The 19,941-nt window shown below is 45.8% G+C and overlaps 1 long non-coding RNA gene across 2 annotated transcripts in view; it reads right to left on the reverse strand.

Annotated features, from left to right (window-relative positions):
* LOC147102293 (uncharacterized) overlaps nt 1-19,941 on the reverse strand; it is a 101,377-nt gene that overhangs the window by 80,285 nt on the left and 1,151 nt on the right. The window lies entirely within an intron of this gene.

Raw genomic sequence — 19,941 nt, forward strand, 5'->3', positions numbered from 1 at the left:
AGATTAACTGGCGTTTGATAAGAGGATGCCTATTCCAACCGAATACACCTGAATTATTGCCCCCCCACCCCCCCCCCCCCATTTTAAGCAAACAATTTAACTCCAGCGAAAAATTGGCTGAGTCCAGCCAGTAACAACATAGAGCCACGCTAACACATCCCACGTCTAAACCTCAGTCAGTCCAACATTGAAACTAAAATGAACAGTTGAACTAAAGGTTGGTAACATTTTGAAACTGTGCGTCCTTTGATAGTCAATTTTCTTTGCACGATATATTGCGATTGTTTGATTCACCACAGCGTCAAATTAAATGTTAGAAACCCCGCTTAAAGAAGATCTCTCATAATTAAATAGAAATGATTCAGGCGCCGAATCCTCCCTGATTCCGCAATATTATTAGCACGTTTCAACTGCCGAACTTTGTCCCTATCCACGGCGCTGGGCACCTGACAAAATGTTAAATATTTATTTTAGTAAATATACGCCAACCGAGTGAGGGTAGGAATTGGTAATAGAATGAATAATAGATTAAACAGCCTAGAATTAACAACTCATTGGATACACTGAGTAAAGTCACGCAAATAGTGAAAATGGTGAGACATGTTCGCTAATAATTGGTTCTGTGTCCAATACATATGCATTGCATATTATATGTTTGATTTAATACATGTTAAATATTGTGTTTCGATTTAATAGATAATGCAATGAAGCAGGTTAATTTTCTCCAGCAATGGATAAATGCACTGCTATGGTGTGTGCAATAGATAATGTGCCTGCACATGACATCTAAACCGTGTAACAAATTACTGCTGCTGTACCGTGAATAGATGAATATAATATCTAACAGTAAATGACCCGGGGAGTTGGCTGCACTGTCGATCCCATTGCTAAATGTGCATTCCCAACTAATTAGCGGTTTATATCAAATTCTTACCCCCCTACAACCCCGCTGCTAATAGAGTTATTTGCTTAACTCTCTCTTGCACTAGTTACAGGATTTGAGATTAAGATCGGCGGACAGGTGGCTTGGCTTCCCGTCTGATTTTTACTCTTAACTCTTTACAGACCGGATCGGCCCGAGGAGGATCAAACTTTTCCTAATTCTAAATATCTGAACATTTTGAATTGGAAGAAAAACAACATCTACGAATGTTCCAGAATGTAAACACAACCGAATCAGATAAATCCTAACCTATTAGTGACGTATTTACTTAGAATGATAGATAAATAGATAGATAGATAGATAGATAGAGAGATAGATAGAGAGATAGATACTTAGATAGATAGATATTTAGATAGATAGATAGAGAGATAGATAGTTAGAGAGAGATAGTTAGAGAGATAGCTAGATAGATAGAGAGAGATAGTTAGAGAGATATTTAGATAGATAGATAGATAGATAGATAGATAGATAGATAGAGATAGATAAACGTTCTCGCTGACCTCATTTCAGTGGATCCGAATGTACAAAACGTGTATTTTATATAAATAATAAGACATTTTAACAGCGAGATCATGTGTTCACGATTTTCGCAGAGGGGGAAGAATTGCTCTGGTTGTTATCTGTAGATGTGTCAAATTAGTTCCTCTGTTTCTGGTCCTATTCGCTTTTGCGATTTCGCTAAAAATAGCGGAAAATGGAATCTGCCTGAACTCATTCACCGGATCGCCATGGCGTTCCCATAGCGACGAGAGGAATTGTTCCCTCACAGTGAGACATTTCCTCTTCCAGCTCACACCACTGTTCTACTTGCCTGCAGTATATTTGCTACAGTTTTTAATTCTATTTTTAAATAACCTGCAAATGGCAACAGACTTTCATATTTTGTTCTCATCGATCTCCTAAGGCCGGAGTGGATCTAGCCAGGAGACACACACTTTCCCCTAATGTTACCCGCAGTTGGAAACACTCATTAAATAAGAATTATAATTAGTGATTAATTATTAGAGATTAATTATTTCTGTCTCTCAGCAATAACCCAGGTGATATGTCCCCGGGCAATGGTGCAGACGAATGCATCTTCTCCGTTGGGTAATAGTGGGAGTGGAATCCAGGTGGACACTGAGCTCCCGGACCCGGGCCGAGCTGTCAGCACCTGTTCCCGGTCTCCCGCCGACACCGCGCCAGTTCCTTCACCCCAGTGGGTAATTCGCCTAATTATCTTCTGGTTTTTCTCTCTCTCTCTCGCTACATTGACCCGCAGTCAGAGACTTCGACCCTGTCTTATCGATACGCATTCGATCGCTGTACAATCATCTGGCAATCGGCCCCAACTCAAGAGCTGCCAATCCCGCGGGAGGATCTCCCCAGATTCCCGGCATTAACATCGAGGTGAACACCTCTGTAACTTTAAACATGCTCCCGGCTATTACAAGACCAATATCACAGTTACATTCGAAAGGTTGGTGCGGAGCTACTTTTAAAGACTATCCTCGTTTACCTGACCTGGGACTCACAACATAAAACCTCTGGGGAAAATCTAGCTTCCCACAACCCACAATATAACTTGTTCATTCAGAAAGCGGGCTAGTGATTTTACTGGGCGTTTACAAATTATTAGTTTTATTTAATATCTAGGTCGCAAATTTGAAAGTTTTGAACAAAGCTATTTTTTTTAAGAGATGGAGGAGCAGCACTCCAAGGCCACGTCTTGGGAGGTTTCTGTTACACTGAATTGGGAGGTCGCAAAGAATGTGATTGAGAACTGGGAAACCGATGGTGGATATTGAATTAAAGATTGATTCACCGTTTGGAGAAGTGAGGAGAGGGGGCGAGAGAGACGGACAAAGAAGGCCGTGGAGAAATAAGGGCAGAGAGAAAGGGGGAGAGAAGGACAGATAGAGAGAGGAGGGGAGAAAAGGACACAGAGAGGGGGAGAGATCGAGACAGAGAGAGAGGGATAGAGACACAGACAGAGGGATAGAGACACAGAGAGAGGGAGAGATCGAGACAGAGAGAGGGGGATAGAGAAACAGAGAGAGGGATAGAGACACAGAGAGAGGGATAGAGACACAGAGAGAGGGATAGAGACACAGAGAGAGGGATAGAGACACAGACAGAGGGATAGAGACACAGACAGAGGGAGAGATCGAGACAGAGAGAGGGGGATAGAGACACAGAGAGAGGGATAGAGACACAGAGAGAGGGATAGAGACACAGAGAGAGGGATAGAGACACAGAGCGAGGGATAGAGACACAGGGAGAGGGATAGAGACAGAGAGAGGGGGATAGAGACACAGAGAGAGGGATAGAGACACAGAGAGAGGGATAGAGACACAGAGAGAGGGATAGAGACACAGAGAGGGATAGAGACACAGAGAGAGGGATAGATTGAGACACAGAGAGAGGGATAGAGACACAGAGAGATGGATAGAGACACAGAGAGAGGGATAGAGACACAGACAGAGAGAGAGAAAAACAGAGAGAGAGATAGAGACACAGAGAGAGGGATAGAGACACAGAGAGAGGGATAGAGACAGAGAGAGAGGGATAGAGACACAGAGAGAGGGATAGAGACACCAAGAGAGGGATAGAGACACAGAGAGAGGGATAGAGACACAGAGAGAGGGATAGAGACACAGAGAGAGGGATAGAGACACAGAGAAAGGGATAGAGACACAGAGAGAGGGATAGATAGAGACACAGAGAGAGGGATAGAGACACAGAGAGAGGGATAGAGACACAGAGAGAGGGATAGAGACAAAGAGAGAGGGATAGAGACACAGAGAGAGGGATAGAGACACAGAGAGAGGGATAGAGACACAGAGAGAGGGATAGAGACACAGAGTGGGGGATAGAGACACAGAGAGAGGGATAGAGACACAGAGAGAGGGATAGAGACACAGAGAGAGGGATAGAGACACGGAGAGAGGGATAGAGATACAGAGAGAGGGATAGAGACACAGAGAGAGGGAGATAGAGACACGGAGCGAGGGATAGAGACACAGAGAGAGGGATAGAGACACAGAGAGAGGGATAGAGACATAGAGAGAGGGATAGAGACACAGAGAGAGGGATAGAGACACAGAGAGAGGGGTAGAGACAAACAGAGGGAGATAGTGACAGAGAGAGAGGGATAGAGACACAGAGAGAGGGATAGAGACACAGAGAGAGGGATAGAGACACAGGGAGAGGGTTAGAGACACAGAGAGAGGGATAGAGACACAGAGAGAGGCATAGAGACACAGAGAGAGTGATAGAGACAGAGAGGGGGACGGAAACACAGAGAGAGGGACAGAGACACAGAGAGGGGGGTAGAGACAAAGAGAGAGGGATAGACACACAGAGAGAGGCATAGAGACACAGAGAGAGCGATAGAGGCACAGAGAGAGGGATAGAGACACAGAGAGAGGGATAGAGACACAGAGAGAGGGATAGAGACAGAGAGAGAGGGAGAGATAGAGAAACAGAGAGAGGGATAGGGACACAGAGAGAGGGATAGAGACACAGAGAGAGGGATAGAGACACAGAGAGAGGGAGAGATAGAGAAACAGAGAGAGGGATAGGGACACAGAGAGAGGGATAGAGACACAGAGAGAGGGATAGAGACACAGAGAGAGGGATAGAGTACAGAGAGAGGGATAGAGACACAGAGAGAGGGATAGAGACAGAGAGAGGGAGAGAGACACAGAGAGAGCGATAGAGACACAGAGAGGGAGATAGAGACACAGAGAGAGGGATAGAGAGACAGAGAGAGGGATAGAGACACAGAGAGAGGGATAGAGAGACAGAGAGAGGGAGATAGAAACAGAGAGAGGGATAGAAACACAGAGAGAGGGATAGATAGAGACACAGAGAGAGGGATAGAGACACAGAGAGAGGGATAGAGGTACAGAGAGAGGGATAGAGACACAGGGAGAGGGATAGAGACACAGAGAGAGGGATAGAGATACAGAGAGAGGGATAGAGACACAGAGAGAGGGATAGAGACACAGAGAGAGGGATAGAGACACAGAGAGAGGGATAGAGACATAGAGAGAGAGAGAGAGACACAGAGAGAGGGATAGAGACATAGAGAGAGGGATAGAGACACAGAGAGAGGGATAGAGACACAGAGAGAGAGATAGAGACACAGAGAGAGGGATAGAGACATAGAGAGAGGGATAGAGACACAGAGAGAGGGATAGAGACATAGAGAGAGGGATAGAGACACAGAGAGAGGGAGAGAGACACAGAGAGAGGGATAGAGACACAGAGAGAGGGATAGACACACAGAGAGAGGGATAGAGACACAGAGAGAGGGATAGAGACACAGAGAGTGGGATAGAGACACAGAGAGAGGGATAGAGACACAGAGAGTGGGATAGAGACACAGAGAGAGGGATAGAGACACAGAGAGAGGGAGATAGAGACACAGAGAGAGGGATAGAGACACAGAGAGAGGGATAGAGCCACAGAGAGAGGGATAGAGACACAGAGAGAGAGAGACACAGAGAGATAGATAGAGACACACAGAGAGGGATAGAGACACAGAGAGAGGGATAGAGACACACACAGAGAGATAGAGACACATAGAGAGGGATAGAGACACAGAGAGAGGGACAGAGACACAGAGAGTGGGATAGAGACACAGAGAGAGGGAGATAGAGACACAGAGACAGGGATAGAGACACAGAGAGGGGGATGGAGACACGGAGAAAGGGATAGAGACAGAGAGAGGGATAGAGACACAGAGAGAGGGATAGAGACACAGAGAGAGGGATAGAGACACAGAGAGACGGATAAAGACACAGAGGGATAGAGACACTGAGGGAGGGATACATACACAGAGAGGGGGATAGAGACACAGAGAGAGGGACAGATAGAGACAGAGAGAGAGGGATAGAGACAGAGAGAGAGGGATTGAGATACCGAGAGAGGGATAGAGACATAGAGAGAGGGATAGAGACACAGAGAGAGGGATAGAGACATAGAGAGAGGGATAGAGACACAGAGAGAGGGATAGAGACACTGACAGAGGGATAGAGACAGAGAGAGAGGGAGAGATAGAGACACAGGGAGAGGGATAGAGACACGGAGAGAGGGATAGAGACACAGAGAGAGGGATAGAGACACAGAGAGAGGGATAGAGACACAGAGAGAGGGATAGAGACACAGAGAGAGAGGGATAGAGACACAGAGAGAGGGATAGAGACACAGATAGAGGGATAGAGACACAGAGAGAGGGATAGAGACACAGAGAGAGGGATAGAGACACAGAGAGAGGGATAGAGACACAGAGAGAGGGATAGAGACACAGAGGGAGGGACAGAGACAGAGAGGGGGATAGAGACACAGAGAGCGGGATAGAGACACAGAGAGCGGGATAGAGACACAGAGAGAGGGATAGAGACACAGAGAGAGGGATAGAGACACAGAGAGAGAGAGACACAGAGAGATAGATAGAGACACAGAGAGAGGGATAGAGACACAGAGAGAGGGATAGAGACACACACAGAGAGATAGAGACACAGAGAGAGGGATAGAGACACATAGAGAGGCATAGAGACACAGAGAGAGGGATAGAGACACAGAGAGGGGGATAGAGACACAGAGAGGGGGATAGAGACACAGAGAGGTGGATAGAGACACAGAGAGAGGGATAGAGACACAGAGAGAGGGATGGAGACACGGAGAAAGGGATAGAGACAGAGAGAGGGATAGAGACACAGAGAGAGGGATAGAGACACAGAGAGAGGGATAGAGACACAGAGAGAGGGATAGAGACACAGAGAGAGGGATAAAGACACAGAGGGATAGAGACACAGAGGGAGGGATAGAGACACAGAGAGGGGGATAGAGACACAGAGAGAGGGACAGATAGAGACAGAGAGAGAGGGATAGAGACACAGAGAGAGGGATAGAGACATAGAGAGAGGGATAGAGACATAGAGAGAGGGATAGAGAAACAGAGAGAGGGATAGAGACACTGACAGAGGGATAGAGACAGAGAGAGAGGGAGAGATAGAGACACAGGGAGAGGGATAGAGACACGGAGAGAGGGATAGAGACACAGAGAGAGGGATAGAGACACAGAGAGAGGGATAGAGACACAGAGAGAGGGATAGAGACACAGAGAGAGGGATAGAGACACAGTGAGCGGGATAGAAACACAGAGAGAGGGATAGAGACACAGAGAGAGGGATAGAGACACAGATAGAGGGATAGAGACACAGAGAGAGGGATAGAGACACAGAGGGAGGGATAGAGACAGAGAGGGGGATAGAGACACAGAGAGAGGGATAGAGACACAGAGAGAGGGATAGAGACAGAGAGGGGGATAGAGACACAGAGAGAGGGATAGAGACACAGAGAGAGGGATAGAGACACAGAGAGAGGGATAGAGACACAGAGAGAGGGATAGAGACACAGAGAGAGGGACAGAGACAGAGAGAGAGGGATAGAGACACAGAGGGATAGAGACACAGAGTGAGGGATAGAGACACAGAGAGAGGGATAGAGACACAGAGAGAGGGATAGAGACACAGAGAGGAGGATAGAGACACAGAGAGAGGGATAGAGACAGAGAGAGGGATAGAGACACAGAGAGAGGGATAGAGACACAGAGAGAGGGAGATAGAGACACAGAGAGAGGGATAGAGACACAGAGAGAGGGAGATAGAAACAGAGAGAGGGATAGAGACACAGAGAGAGGGATAGATAGAGACACAGAGAGAGGGATAGAGACACAGAGAGAGGGATAGATAGAGACACAGAGAGAGGGATAGAGGTACAGAGAGAGGGATAGAGACAAGGAGAGAGGGATAGAGACACAGAGAGAGGGATAGAGACACAGAGAGTGGGAGATAGAGACACAGAGAGAGGGATAGTGACACAGAGAGAGGGATAGAGACACAGAGAGAGGGATAGAGATACAGAGAGAGGGATAGAGACACAGAGAGAGGGATAGAGACACAGAGAGAGGGATAGAGACACAGAGAGAGGGATAGAGACACAGAGAGAGGGATAGAGACACAGTGAGAGGGATAGAGACACAGAGAGAGGGATAGAGACACAGATAGAGGGATAGAGACAGAGAGAGAGGGACAGAGACACAGAGAGAGGGATAGAGACACAGAGAGGGGGATAGAGACACAGAGAGAGGGATAGAGACACAGAGAGAGGGAGATAGAAACAGAGAGAGGGATAGAGTCACAGAGAGAGGGATAGAGACACAGCGAGAGGGATAGAGACACAGAGAGAGGGATAGAGACACAGAGGGATGGAGACACAGAGAGAGGGAGATAGAAACAGAGAGAGGGATAGAGACACAGAGAGAGGGATAGATAGCGACACAGAGAGAGGGATAGAGACACAGAGAGAGGGATAGAGGTACAGAGAGAGGGATAGAGACAAGGAGAGAGGGATAGAGACACAGAGAGGAGGATAGAGACACAGAGAGAGGGATAGAGACAGAGAGAGGGAGATAGAGACACAGAGAGAGGGATAGAGACACAGAGAGAGGGATAGAGACACAGAGAGAGGGATAGAGACACAGAGAGAGGGAGATAGAAACAGAGAGAGGGATAGAGACACAGAGAGAGGGATAGATAGAGACACAGAGAGAGGGATAGAGACACAGAGAGAGGGATAGATAGAGACACAGAGAGAGGGATAGGGGTACAGAGAGAGGGATAGAGACCAGGAGAGAGGGATAGAGACAGAGAGAGAGCGAGACGCAGAGAGAGGGATAGAGACACAGAAAGAGGGATAGAGACACAGAGAGAGGGATAGAGACACACAGAGAGGGATAGAGACACAGAGAGAGGGATAGCGACACAGATAGAGGGATAGAGACACAGAGAGAGGGATAGAGACACAGAGAGAGGGACAGAGACACAGAGAGAGGGATAGAGACACAGAGAGGGGGATAGAGACACAGAGAGAGGGATAGAGACACAGAGAGAGGGATAGAGACACAGAGAGAGGGATAGATAGAGACACAGAGAGAGGGACAGAGACACAGAGAGAGGGATAGAGACACAGAGAGGGGGATAGAGACACAGAGAAAGGGATAGAGACACAGAGAGGGGGATAGAGACACAGAGAGAGGGATAGAGACACAGAGAGGGGGATAGAGACTCAGAGAGAGGGATAGAGACACAGAGAGAGGGATAGAGACACAGAGAGAGGGATAGATAGAGACACAGAGAGAGGGATAGAGACACAGAGAGAGGGATAGAGACACAGAGAGAGGTATAGAGACACAGAGAGAGGGATAGAGACACAGAGAGAGGGATAGAGACGCAGAGAGAGGGATAGATAGACACACAGAGAGAGGGATAGAGACACAGAGAGAGGGATAGAGGTACAGAGAGAGGGATAGAGACAAGGAGAGAGGGATAGAGACAGAGAGAGAGGGATAGAGGCACAGAGAGAGGGATAGAGACACAGAGAGAGGGATAGAAACACAGAGAGAGGGATAGAGACAGAGAGAGAGAGAGACACAGAGAGAGGGATAGAGACACAGAGAGAGGGATAGAGACACAGAGAGGGAGAGAGAGAGACACAGAGAGAGGGATAGAGACACAGAGAGAGGGATAGAGACACAGAGAGAGGGATAGAGACACACAGAGAGGGATAGAGACAGAGAGAGAGGGATAGAGACACAGAGAGAGGGAGATGGAGACACAGAGAGAGGGATAGAGACACAGAGGGATAGAGACACAGAGAGAGGGATAGAGACACAGAGAGAAGGACAGAGACACAGAGAGAGGGATAGAGACACAGAGAGAGGGATAGAGACACAGAGAGAGGGATAGAGACACAGAGAGAGGGATAGAGACAGAGAGAGAGGGATAGAGACACAGAGAGAGGGATAGAGACACAGAGAGAGGGATAGATAGACACACAGAGAGAGGGATAGAGACACAGAGAGAGGGATAGAGGTACAGAGAGAGGGATAGAGACAAGGAGAGAGGGATAGAGACAGAGAGAGAGGGATAGAGGCACAGAGAGAGGGATAGAGACACAGAGAGAGGGATAGAAACACAGAGAGAGGGATAGAGACAGAGAGAGAGAGACACACAGAGAGAGGGATAGAGACACAGAGAGAGGGATAGAGACACAGAGAGGGAGAGAGAGACACACAGAGAGAGGGATAGAGACACAGAGAGAGGGATAGAGACACACAGAGAGGGATAGAGACAGAGAGAGAGGGATAGAGACACAGAGAGAGGGAGATGGAGACACAGAGAGAGGGATAGAGACACAGAGGGATAGAGACACAGAGAGAGGGATAGAGACACAGAGAGAGGGACAGAGACACAGAGAGAGGGATAGAGACACAGAGAGAGGGATAGAGACACAGAGAGAGGGATAGAGACACAGAGAGAGGGATAGAGACAGAGAGAGAGGGATAGAGACACAGAGAGAGGGATAGACACACAGAGAGAGGGATAGAGAGAGACACAGAGAGAGGGAGAGAGACAAAGAGAGAGGGATAGAGACACAGTGAGAGGGATAGAGACACAGAGAGAGAGATAGAGACAGAGAGAGAGGGACAGATAGAGACACAGAGAGAGGGATAGAGACACAGAGAGAGGGATAGATAGAGACAGAGAGAGAGTGATAGAGACACAGAGAGAGGGATAGAGATACAGAGAGAGGGATAGAGACATAGAGAGAGGGATAGAGACACAGAGAGAGGGATAGAGACATAGAGAGAGGGATAGAGACACAGAGAGAGGGATAGAGACACAGACAGAGAGAGGGAGAGATAGAGACACAGAGAGAGGGATAGAGACACGGAGGGAGGGATAGAGACACAGAGAGAGGGCTAGAGACACAGAGAGAGGGATAGAGACACAGAGAGAGGGATAGAGACACAGAGAGAGGGATAGAGACACAGAGAGAGGGATAGAGACACAGAGAGAGGGATAGAGATACAGAGAGTGTGATAGAGACACAGAGAGAGAGATAGAGGCACAGATAGAGAGATAGAGACACAGAGAAAGGGATAGAGACACAGCGAGAGGGATAGAGACACAGAGAGAGGGATAGAGACACAGAGAGAGGGATAGAGACACAGAGAGAGGGAGATAGAGACAGAGAGAACAGATAGATAGAGACACAGAGAGAGGGACAGAGACATAGAGAGAGGGATAGAGACACAGAGAGAGGAATAGAGACACAGAGAGAGGGATAGAGACTCAGAGAGAGGGATAGATAGAGACACAGAGAGAGGGATAGAGACACAGAGAGAGGGATAGAGACACAGAGAGGGATAGAGACACAGAGAGAGGGATAGAGACACAGAGAGAGGGATAGAGACACAGAGAGAGGGATAGAGACACAGAGAGAGGGATAGAGACACAGAGAGAGGGAGAGAGACACAGAGAGAGGGATAGAGACACAGAGAGAGGGATAGAGACACAGAGAGAGGGGTAGATAGAGACACAGAGAGAGGGATAGAGACACAGAGAGAGGGATAGAGACACAGAGAGACGGATAGAGACACAGAGAGAGGGAGATAGAGACAGAGAGAACGGATAGATAGAGACACAGAGAGAAGGATAGAGACACAGAGAGAGGGATAGATAGAGACACAGAGAGAGGGATAGAGACACAGAGAGGGGGATAGAGACACAGAGAGACGGATAGAGACACAGAGAGAGGGAGATAGAGACAGTGGGAATGGATAGATGGAGACACAGAGAGAGGGATAGAGACACAGAGAGAGGGATAGATAGAGACACAGAGAGAGGGATAGAGACACAGAGAGAGGGATAGAGACACAGAGAGAGGGATAGAGACACAGAGAGAGGGAGATAGAGACAGAGAGAACGGATAGATAGAGACACAGAGAGAAGGATAGAGACACAGAGAGAGGGAGATAGAGACACAGAGAGAGATAGAGACACAGAGAGAGGGAGATAGTGACACAGAGAGAGGGATAGAGACACAGAGAGAGGGATAGAGACACATAGAGTGGGATAGATAGAGACACAGATTGGGAGATAGAGACACAGAGAGAGGGATAGAGACACAGAGAGAGGGATAGATAGAGATAGAGACAAAAAAGAGCCACCAAATTTTGGAAACACCTAAAAATGAGCAACCCCCACTGCTATCATTACGAAGCCCTGAAATGCCAAGAGAGGACCATAAAGAAGATTACCCTCAGTCAACTAGTCCTGGGACTCAGTGAAGTAACTACTAACACTACTAACAATAACCAGCCCCAGGACAGTGACATCGTAGCACAGAGAATTCGACCCAACACAATTGTCACTAAGCAAAAGGAAAAATATCTGTCATATTGGGCAGAAACAACAAAAACCGAAAACAAACTCAATTGCTACTTGGCCCTAAACAGACAATACAACATGGCTGAATACCTGACCATGGTAAAGGATCGCAAACTGAGAAAAACCTTGACAATGTACAGACTTAGTGAACTTAGCCTGGCCATCGAAAAAGGTAGACACAGGAAGACCCGGCTGCCAAGAGAGGACAGGATATGCTCTCACTGCAGTCAGGGCATGGTGGAGACAGAGATGCACTTCCTCACAGCTTGTGGAAAATATCAGGGCATCAGGGAGAATTTCTACCCAAAATTCACAAAAATATGCCCTGAATTCAGAAATTTGAGTGACGACCAAAAACTCCCATACCTACTAGGGGAACAGAGAAATTGTGTAACCTTAGCGGCACACTATGTTACAGCTAGCCATAAACAGAGGGACAACCAGTAAATATAAGAAAAGAGTATATACAAATTATATGAATGTATATTTATACACTCAGGGATATATCTGTTTATACACTTTATGGATAGATCTGCGTTTATGTGTTCAACCATAAATGTTTTTCGATGCTTTGGCAACATTAGATGTACCTTGTCATCATGCCAATAAAGCGATTTGAATTGAATTGAATTGAGAGGGATAAAGACACAGAGAGAGTGATAGAGACACAGAGAGAGGGATAGCGACACAGAGAGAGGGATAGATTGAGACAGAGAGAGAGAGAGAGACACACAGCGAGAAGGATAGAAAGAGACACAGAGAGAGGGATAGATAGAGACAGAGAGAGAGAGATAGAGACACAGAGAGAGGGATAGAGACACAGAGAGAGGGATAGAGACACAGAGAGAGGGATAGAGACACAGAGAGAGGGATAGAGACACAGAGAGAGGGATAGATAGAGACACAGAGGGAGAGATAGAGACACAGAGAGAGGGATAGATGGAGACACAGAGAGAGGGATAGAGACACAGAGAGAGGGATAGAGACACAGAGAGAGGGATAGAGACACAAAGAGAGGGATAGAGACACAGAGAGGGGGATAGAGACACAGAGCGAGGGATAGAGACAAAGAGAGAGGGATAGATAGAGACACAGAGAGGGAGATAGAGACACAGAGCGAGGGATAGAGACACAGAGAGAGAGATAGAGACACAGAGAGAGGGATAGAGACACAGAGAGAGGGATAGAGACACAGAGAGAGGGATAGAGACACAGAGAGATGGATAGAGAGAGACAGAGAGAGAGGGATAGAGACACAGAGAGCGGGATAGATAGAGACACAGAAGGAGGGATAGAGACACAGAGAGAGGGATAGAGACACAGAGAGGGAGATGAAGACACAGAGAGAGGGATAGAGACACAGAGAGAGGGATAGAGACACAGAGAGAGGGATAGAGACACAGAGAGTGAGATAGAGACACAGAGAGAGGGATAGAGACACAGAGAGAGGGATAGAGACACAGAGAGAGGGATAGAGACACAGAGAGAGGGATAGAGACACAGAGAGTGAGTTAGAGACACAGAGAGAGGGAGAGAGACACAGAGAGAGGGAGAGAGACACAGAGAGTGAGATAGAGACACAGAGAGAGGGATAGAGGCACAGAGAGAGGGATAGAGACACAGAGAGGGGGATAGAGACACAGAGAGAGGAATAGATAGAGACACAGAGAGAGGGATAGATAGAGACAGAGAGAGGGATAGAGAAACAGAGAGAGGGGTAGAGACACAGAGAGAGGGATAGAGACACAGAGAGAGGGATAGAGACAGAGAGAGAGGGATAGAGACACAGAGAGAGGGATAGATAGAGACACACAGAGGGGGATAGAGACACAGAGAGAGGGATAGATAGAGGGATAGAGACAGGGATAGAGAGAGGGATAGAGACACAGAGAGGGTGGACAGATAGGGACACAGAGAAGGGGATAGAGACACAGAGAGGGGGATAGAGACACAGAGAGGGGGATAGATAGAGACACAGAGATTGGGGATAGATAGAGACACAGAGGGGGGATAGAGACACAGAGAGGGGGGACAGATAGGGGCACAGAGAGGCATACGGGACAGGGAGGGAGAAAGCGAACTTCACACTGAACCGCGGTTCATGATTTTCAGGATCCATCGATCAGTTAATTTTCTAACTGGACTGGACACCAGCAGTACTCCTGACTCAAAGTACAGACACTAAGGACGGGGCAGAAATAATCGCAGCCACTGCCTTCCCAGAACACGGGGGAAAGGCAAGCAAAATTGCTGGTTTTGCATTGTACAGTGTACATTTGACATGACAAAATATGAAGGAGTTTGACAGGTCTTAAACTGCCTGGCGCCACGGCTCGTGTCTCTGCTAAAAATAGGCAGAGATGTGGGGGGAAAGGAGAAAATGAAAATGGGTGTCAGGAAGGAGTGGAAGAGAGGAAAGGAAGGAATGGGGTAAAGAAAGGATAAGTTTCACGATAGGACTTGTATATCTCTCTCTGTGTGGGGGACTGTAAAAATAATCATGATTGTGAAAAATGATGAAAGAATGGAGTGAACATTAAATGACAGGGTGAGAGACATCGGCCTAATAAAGGCAGAAGGATTAGGAGGAAATATGAATAAGAACAGAGGGAAATAGGTACATGGATGAGAGGATACACAAGATAAAATATAATTTATAACAAGAAATTATGAGAGACACTGTCGTGTTCTGAGGAAGTAGGCCCTGGTGTGGAAATGAGCCTCCCAGGCTCCCTTATCTCCTGAACTGAACCACAGATGTACATTAATCCGTTATAATATTGGAGTTTGGATTCCTTTTGTGGCTCCACTTCCATTGCATACACTCACACTTATATATGCACAAACACACTCTCATGCACACACACAAACACACACTCACGCACACACACAAACACACAAACACACACACAAACACACAGTCACTCACACACACAAACACACACTCGCTCACACACACAAACACACAAATACACACACAAACACACTCACACATACAAACACACACACACAAACACACTCACTCACACATACAAACACACACACACAAACACACACTCACTCACACACACAAACACACTCACACACACAAACACACACTCACTCACACACACAAACACATACTCACACAAACACACACAAACACTCACACAAACACACACTCACACAAACACACTCACACAAACACACACACACACAAACACACACACTCACACACACTCACACACAAACACACACTCACTCACACAAACACATACTCACACAAACACACACACAAGCGCACTCATACACACAAACACACACTCACACAAACACACTCACACACAAACACACACTCACACAAACACAAACACACACTCACACACAAACACACACTCACTCACACACACAAACACACACTCACACAAACACACTCACACACAGAAACACACTCACAGAAACACACACTCACACACACACTCACTCACACACACAAACACACACTCACACACACACAAACACACACTCACACACACACACACACACACTCACTCACACACAAACACACACTCACACACACACAAACACACACTCACACAAACACACTCACAAACACACACACAAATACACACTCTCACACAAACACACAAACTCACACAACACACATTCAATCTCTCTCTCACACACACTAATACAAACTCAAACACACTCACTCTCATACACATACACAACACACACTCAATCTCTCACACAACACATAATCACACTCACAAACACACACTCACACAACAACAACTTGTATTTATATAGCACCTTTAACGTAGTAAAACGTCCCAAGGCGCTTCACAGGAGTATTATAAGACAAAAAATAAGACAAAAGACAAAATGACACAAACACACAACACACATACTCACTCACAAACACACACAACAAACACTCAATCTCACAACACACACAAACACACAATACATTCACACTCACACAACACCCACAGCACACACTCACAAAAGACACAGACACTTAAACATATACACACAAACAGCACACACATTTTAATTATTCAAGCTTTCTAACTATTTTAATGTCAGTTGGAAGTTTAAATTCAGACGGCAATGTGCAGAGATAATAAAAGCACAAAAGGTTAAATTGAGCTAGAGTAAGGACTGAAACAGGAATATAATCAGGAACTTTTTACAGCTCCCGTCCATCTATTTTGGTGACTTAAATTCTCAGTTAAAATAATTCCACCGGGGTTTTAAACACGGGCTTGTTACTAAAGAACCCTTTGAATGCCGAGTCTGCGATTCAACATCCCCGTTTGTTCCCTGCATTTATTTTACAAAACAATAATACAAATCCACAAACTCTAGACAGTTTTTTGTATAGGAAATGCAAAGAAATTTGTAATTTTTAATTCACATTTCCCCTTACCGAAAAAGCGATAGTATCTGTTCTACACCGAGATTCAGAGAGGTTGGGTCTTAAAGGGAAAATACAGTCTCGCTCTCCAAACACACACCACACTTGCCAGCTTAATATGCCCACAGTAACCAAAGTGACCTCCATATAGTGAGACTTGCCCAGAGAACGGGACCGTTTCTACCATAAATGTAAATATATATTAATAAATGAATGTGTCTGATATACACGTACACATTTGTGCCCGCAATATGTATGTAGCTGTGTACATTTATCATATCTATTGGTTAATGTGGGTATATTAAGCTGGAGTGTTTGGCGTGTTCTGTGATTATTTATTATGCATCTGTCGAGTTGAAATCATTGTATAATTTCTGCAATGCGCCGGATGCTGAGGATATAAAGTGAAGGAGATTTTTTAAAAAGGAGCAGAGAGTCAAGTGTGAACAAACTGGTTGATACACGGGTGTGTTTAAAAGTCTGGGTTGTGTTTTCAAATAAATAAAACTTGTGCAATTAAATAAATGCATAACTCAAAGAATACAGCGAGACCTGCACAATAATCTCGATGCTCTTATCAGTCAGAGTGTCCATTGACATGCAACTAAAATCTGTTAAACTGATTTACCTTAAACACACCACTTTAAAAGGTGTGTGTGTATATATAACCTTTCTGAGAACGGTTGTATCTTAAAGGGAAAATGCAATATTGCTCTCCAAATGTGCCAGGTTAACAGATCCATAGTAACCAAAGCGTGACCTCCAAACAGTGAGGCTGACCCAGAGAACACGTTTATATTATAAACAACCTGGCCTTCTGGTGTGTTTTGGACCTGATGTCTCGAACTCCCACCGGCCACAAAGGTTAAATACTGTAAACACGGTTCCTGAATCATCCTGTTCTGGCGCTTAACAACCAGACCGTGCCAAGTTGGCGGTTAATTGTGAACGGTAATCGCCCCCAATCCGTCAGCTTCACCCAACCTCTGCAGCCGCTCGGCCTCGCCCCGGAATCTTTATTAGCGTGAGTTGTATGTGTGTGTTTGTGGTTTCTTGGAAAAATAACAAAAGTGCGTTTTAAATTGCGTTTTATGAATTAGTGGTTTTAATTGTATCTCTCCGTTTAACCCTGAGATATTTATATATCCGTTATGATAGAAATTTGGATTTAAATTACAAGTCACTTTCAAACCAGCCTCCGTGCATGGCTGGTGGTTGATATTTTTGTTGAATGGATTTGACCGAACACCCCTGAACGGATCTTTGCGTGGAGAAGCCTCCCCAGTAAATGACTTATTGGTTAATAAAAGATTTACGGAAAAAATCCCCAAATGATGGCTTATTAATACCCGGAGAAATCGTGCATTTAATCCGAGTGCTTTCAACTTCCCATCAATAGTATTAACTTCTGTAGATGCAGGGTCACATTTTGCAACATCTCCCTGCTCTACACTGATTTTCTGTTTGTTTTCAAACACACACTTTTTACAGCCTTTCTATCTGCATTACGTTGCTTATGTGAAGCTTTGAAACAGACTTTGTCTGAACATGGTGAGAAGGACATGCCCGTGTGAAAAAAACACCCTGTATTGGGTGGTAGAACTACCAAGTTCTCTCGTGTCTGGCGAGGTCTGGCGTACTAGCTCTGGCCAGACCTCACACACTGTGATCAGTTTTAGGTGAGAGTGCAATTGCCTTGAATAAAAACGCCTCGCGTTGGGACCCGTCCTCCCTCCTGACTGCTTAGTAAGTGAGTGTGTAGAGGGAGAGGTGGTTGGAAGGGCGGGGGCGGTTAAAGACTGCTTAGTTATCTCACGGGACTGGGCCAGTAAATCACCAAAAAAAGTACCTGGATATTTTTTGATTAAACATTTTGATTTAAAATAGAGAAGTGAATACAGGGCAGTCTCGAAGACAAAGGCCCAGTATAAATGGGGAGAGATTGCCGTTTTATTGTTGCAGGTATTTGAGCTGCCCGGCGCCAGTGACACTATCTCGTCAACAGATATAGAGACTTAAGACAAAGGCAAATCGCACCTTGTTCGATACAGACCCAGATGACTATCTCTCCTTGGCACACTGACGGGGCTGAGATACGTGGTATCAATCCGGTTCAGTGCAACATATTTTATTAACAGATCACAGATTCTAAATCCGGGGATGGGAATTTATTTATCCACAAATTGTATAATTTCCCTACATCCCAGAATTATAATAATATACACGGGGAACAGCGCAGATAAACCTGCCTAGGAAAATACTTTGGTCTTCTTGACACCGCCTCTGTATTCAGTTTCCTGATGTCTGACTGGGAAAAATCACGTTGAATATGAAACATTAAACTGATGGGTTTGCAAAAATATTGTACTCTATTAGAAGTGTTAATGAAGTTTGGGTTTTTAAATATTCAATCTTTCAGTCCAGGACGGTTGTCTGGAGAAGTGCAAACGCTCACATTTTCTAATTGAAAAAGGGCAGATGTGGAAATCTCGGGAAATAACAAAAATTAACAATTGTAAAACTTTCCTTTTTACGAAAATGGTAGATGACGTGTAAGTGTGTTTTTCTCTCTATCGTTCTGCTCAGGTCAGTAAATTCCCGGGTCTGAGACTTGGGGAGATGAGAAATAAAGGGCCAGGAGCTGGGGAGAGCCAAGATCCAACCAAAGTGCTTCTCGCCCCCGCTTGCAATTCGCGGACACTCCGATCCCTATTATTATATATGTGAAACGTAAAAAGTATTAATTAAAAGAACTCAGGCTTTCTACCCTACTAGAAATCGGCAGACGGTCGCGATAAACATGGTGAGCTTTGATTTCCATTTTTTCAGCGGCGAATATTCGAGGGGGGGTGGGGGGGGGGATTGGGGAGAGGAGGGGCGCTGTTAACATTTCTTTGGTTAATGCAAAGTGACAGGAGACGGTGCTTATTGTTGGACGTCAGCAGACTGGCGCCAAGCGCTCTCGACAAGCCGTGTCCGACTTAATCGGAGGAGATGGTTTCGAGGAACCTTACATTTCCCACCCCGTGAATCTGCTGTGTTGCTCCCCTCGAATTCTCACCTCTCCCCCTCGTTCAGATGTTCTCATGGGCTGTTTATTTAAGATTACGTTTTTACCATCGCAAACCCTGAACCCTAATAGACAAATACATTAGTAATAATCCCAATCCTATATAATTACGATCTCGTGCTGTTTTTCCCCTCTATTGCTCTATCTACCCGCGCACACACAAACACACACTCACACAGACAGACTCCAAGTTACAGTTATGGGCTGTATAGATATATATAGATATATAGGCATTATAAGATAG

The sequence above is a fragment of the Somniosus microcephalus genome, chromosome 22 (genome assembly GCF_052327205.1).
Source record: "Somniosus microcephalus isolate GS21.2 chromosome 22, FLI_Smic_1.0, whole genome shotgun sequence".
In the NCBI taxonomy this organism is placed as follows: domain Eukaryota; kingdom Metazoa; phylum Chordata; class Chondrichthyes; order Squaliformes; family Somniosidae; genus Somniosus; species Somniosus microcephalus.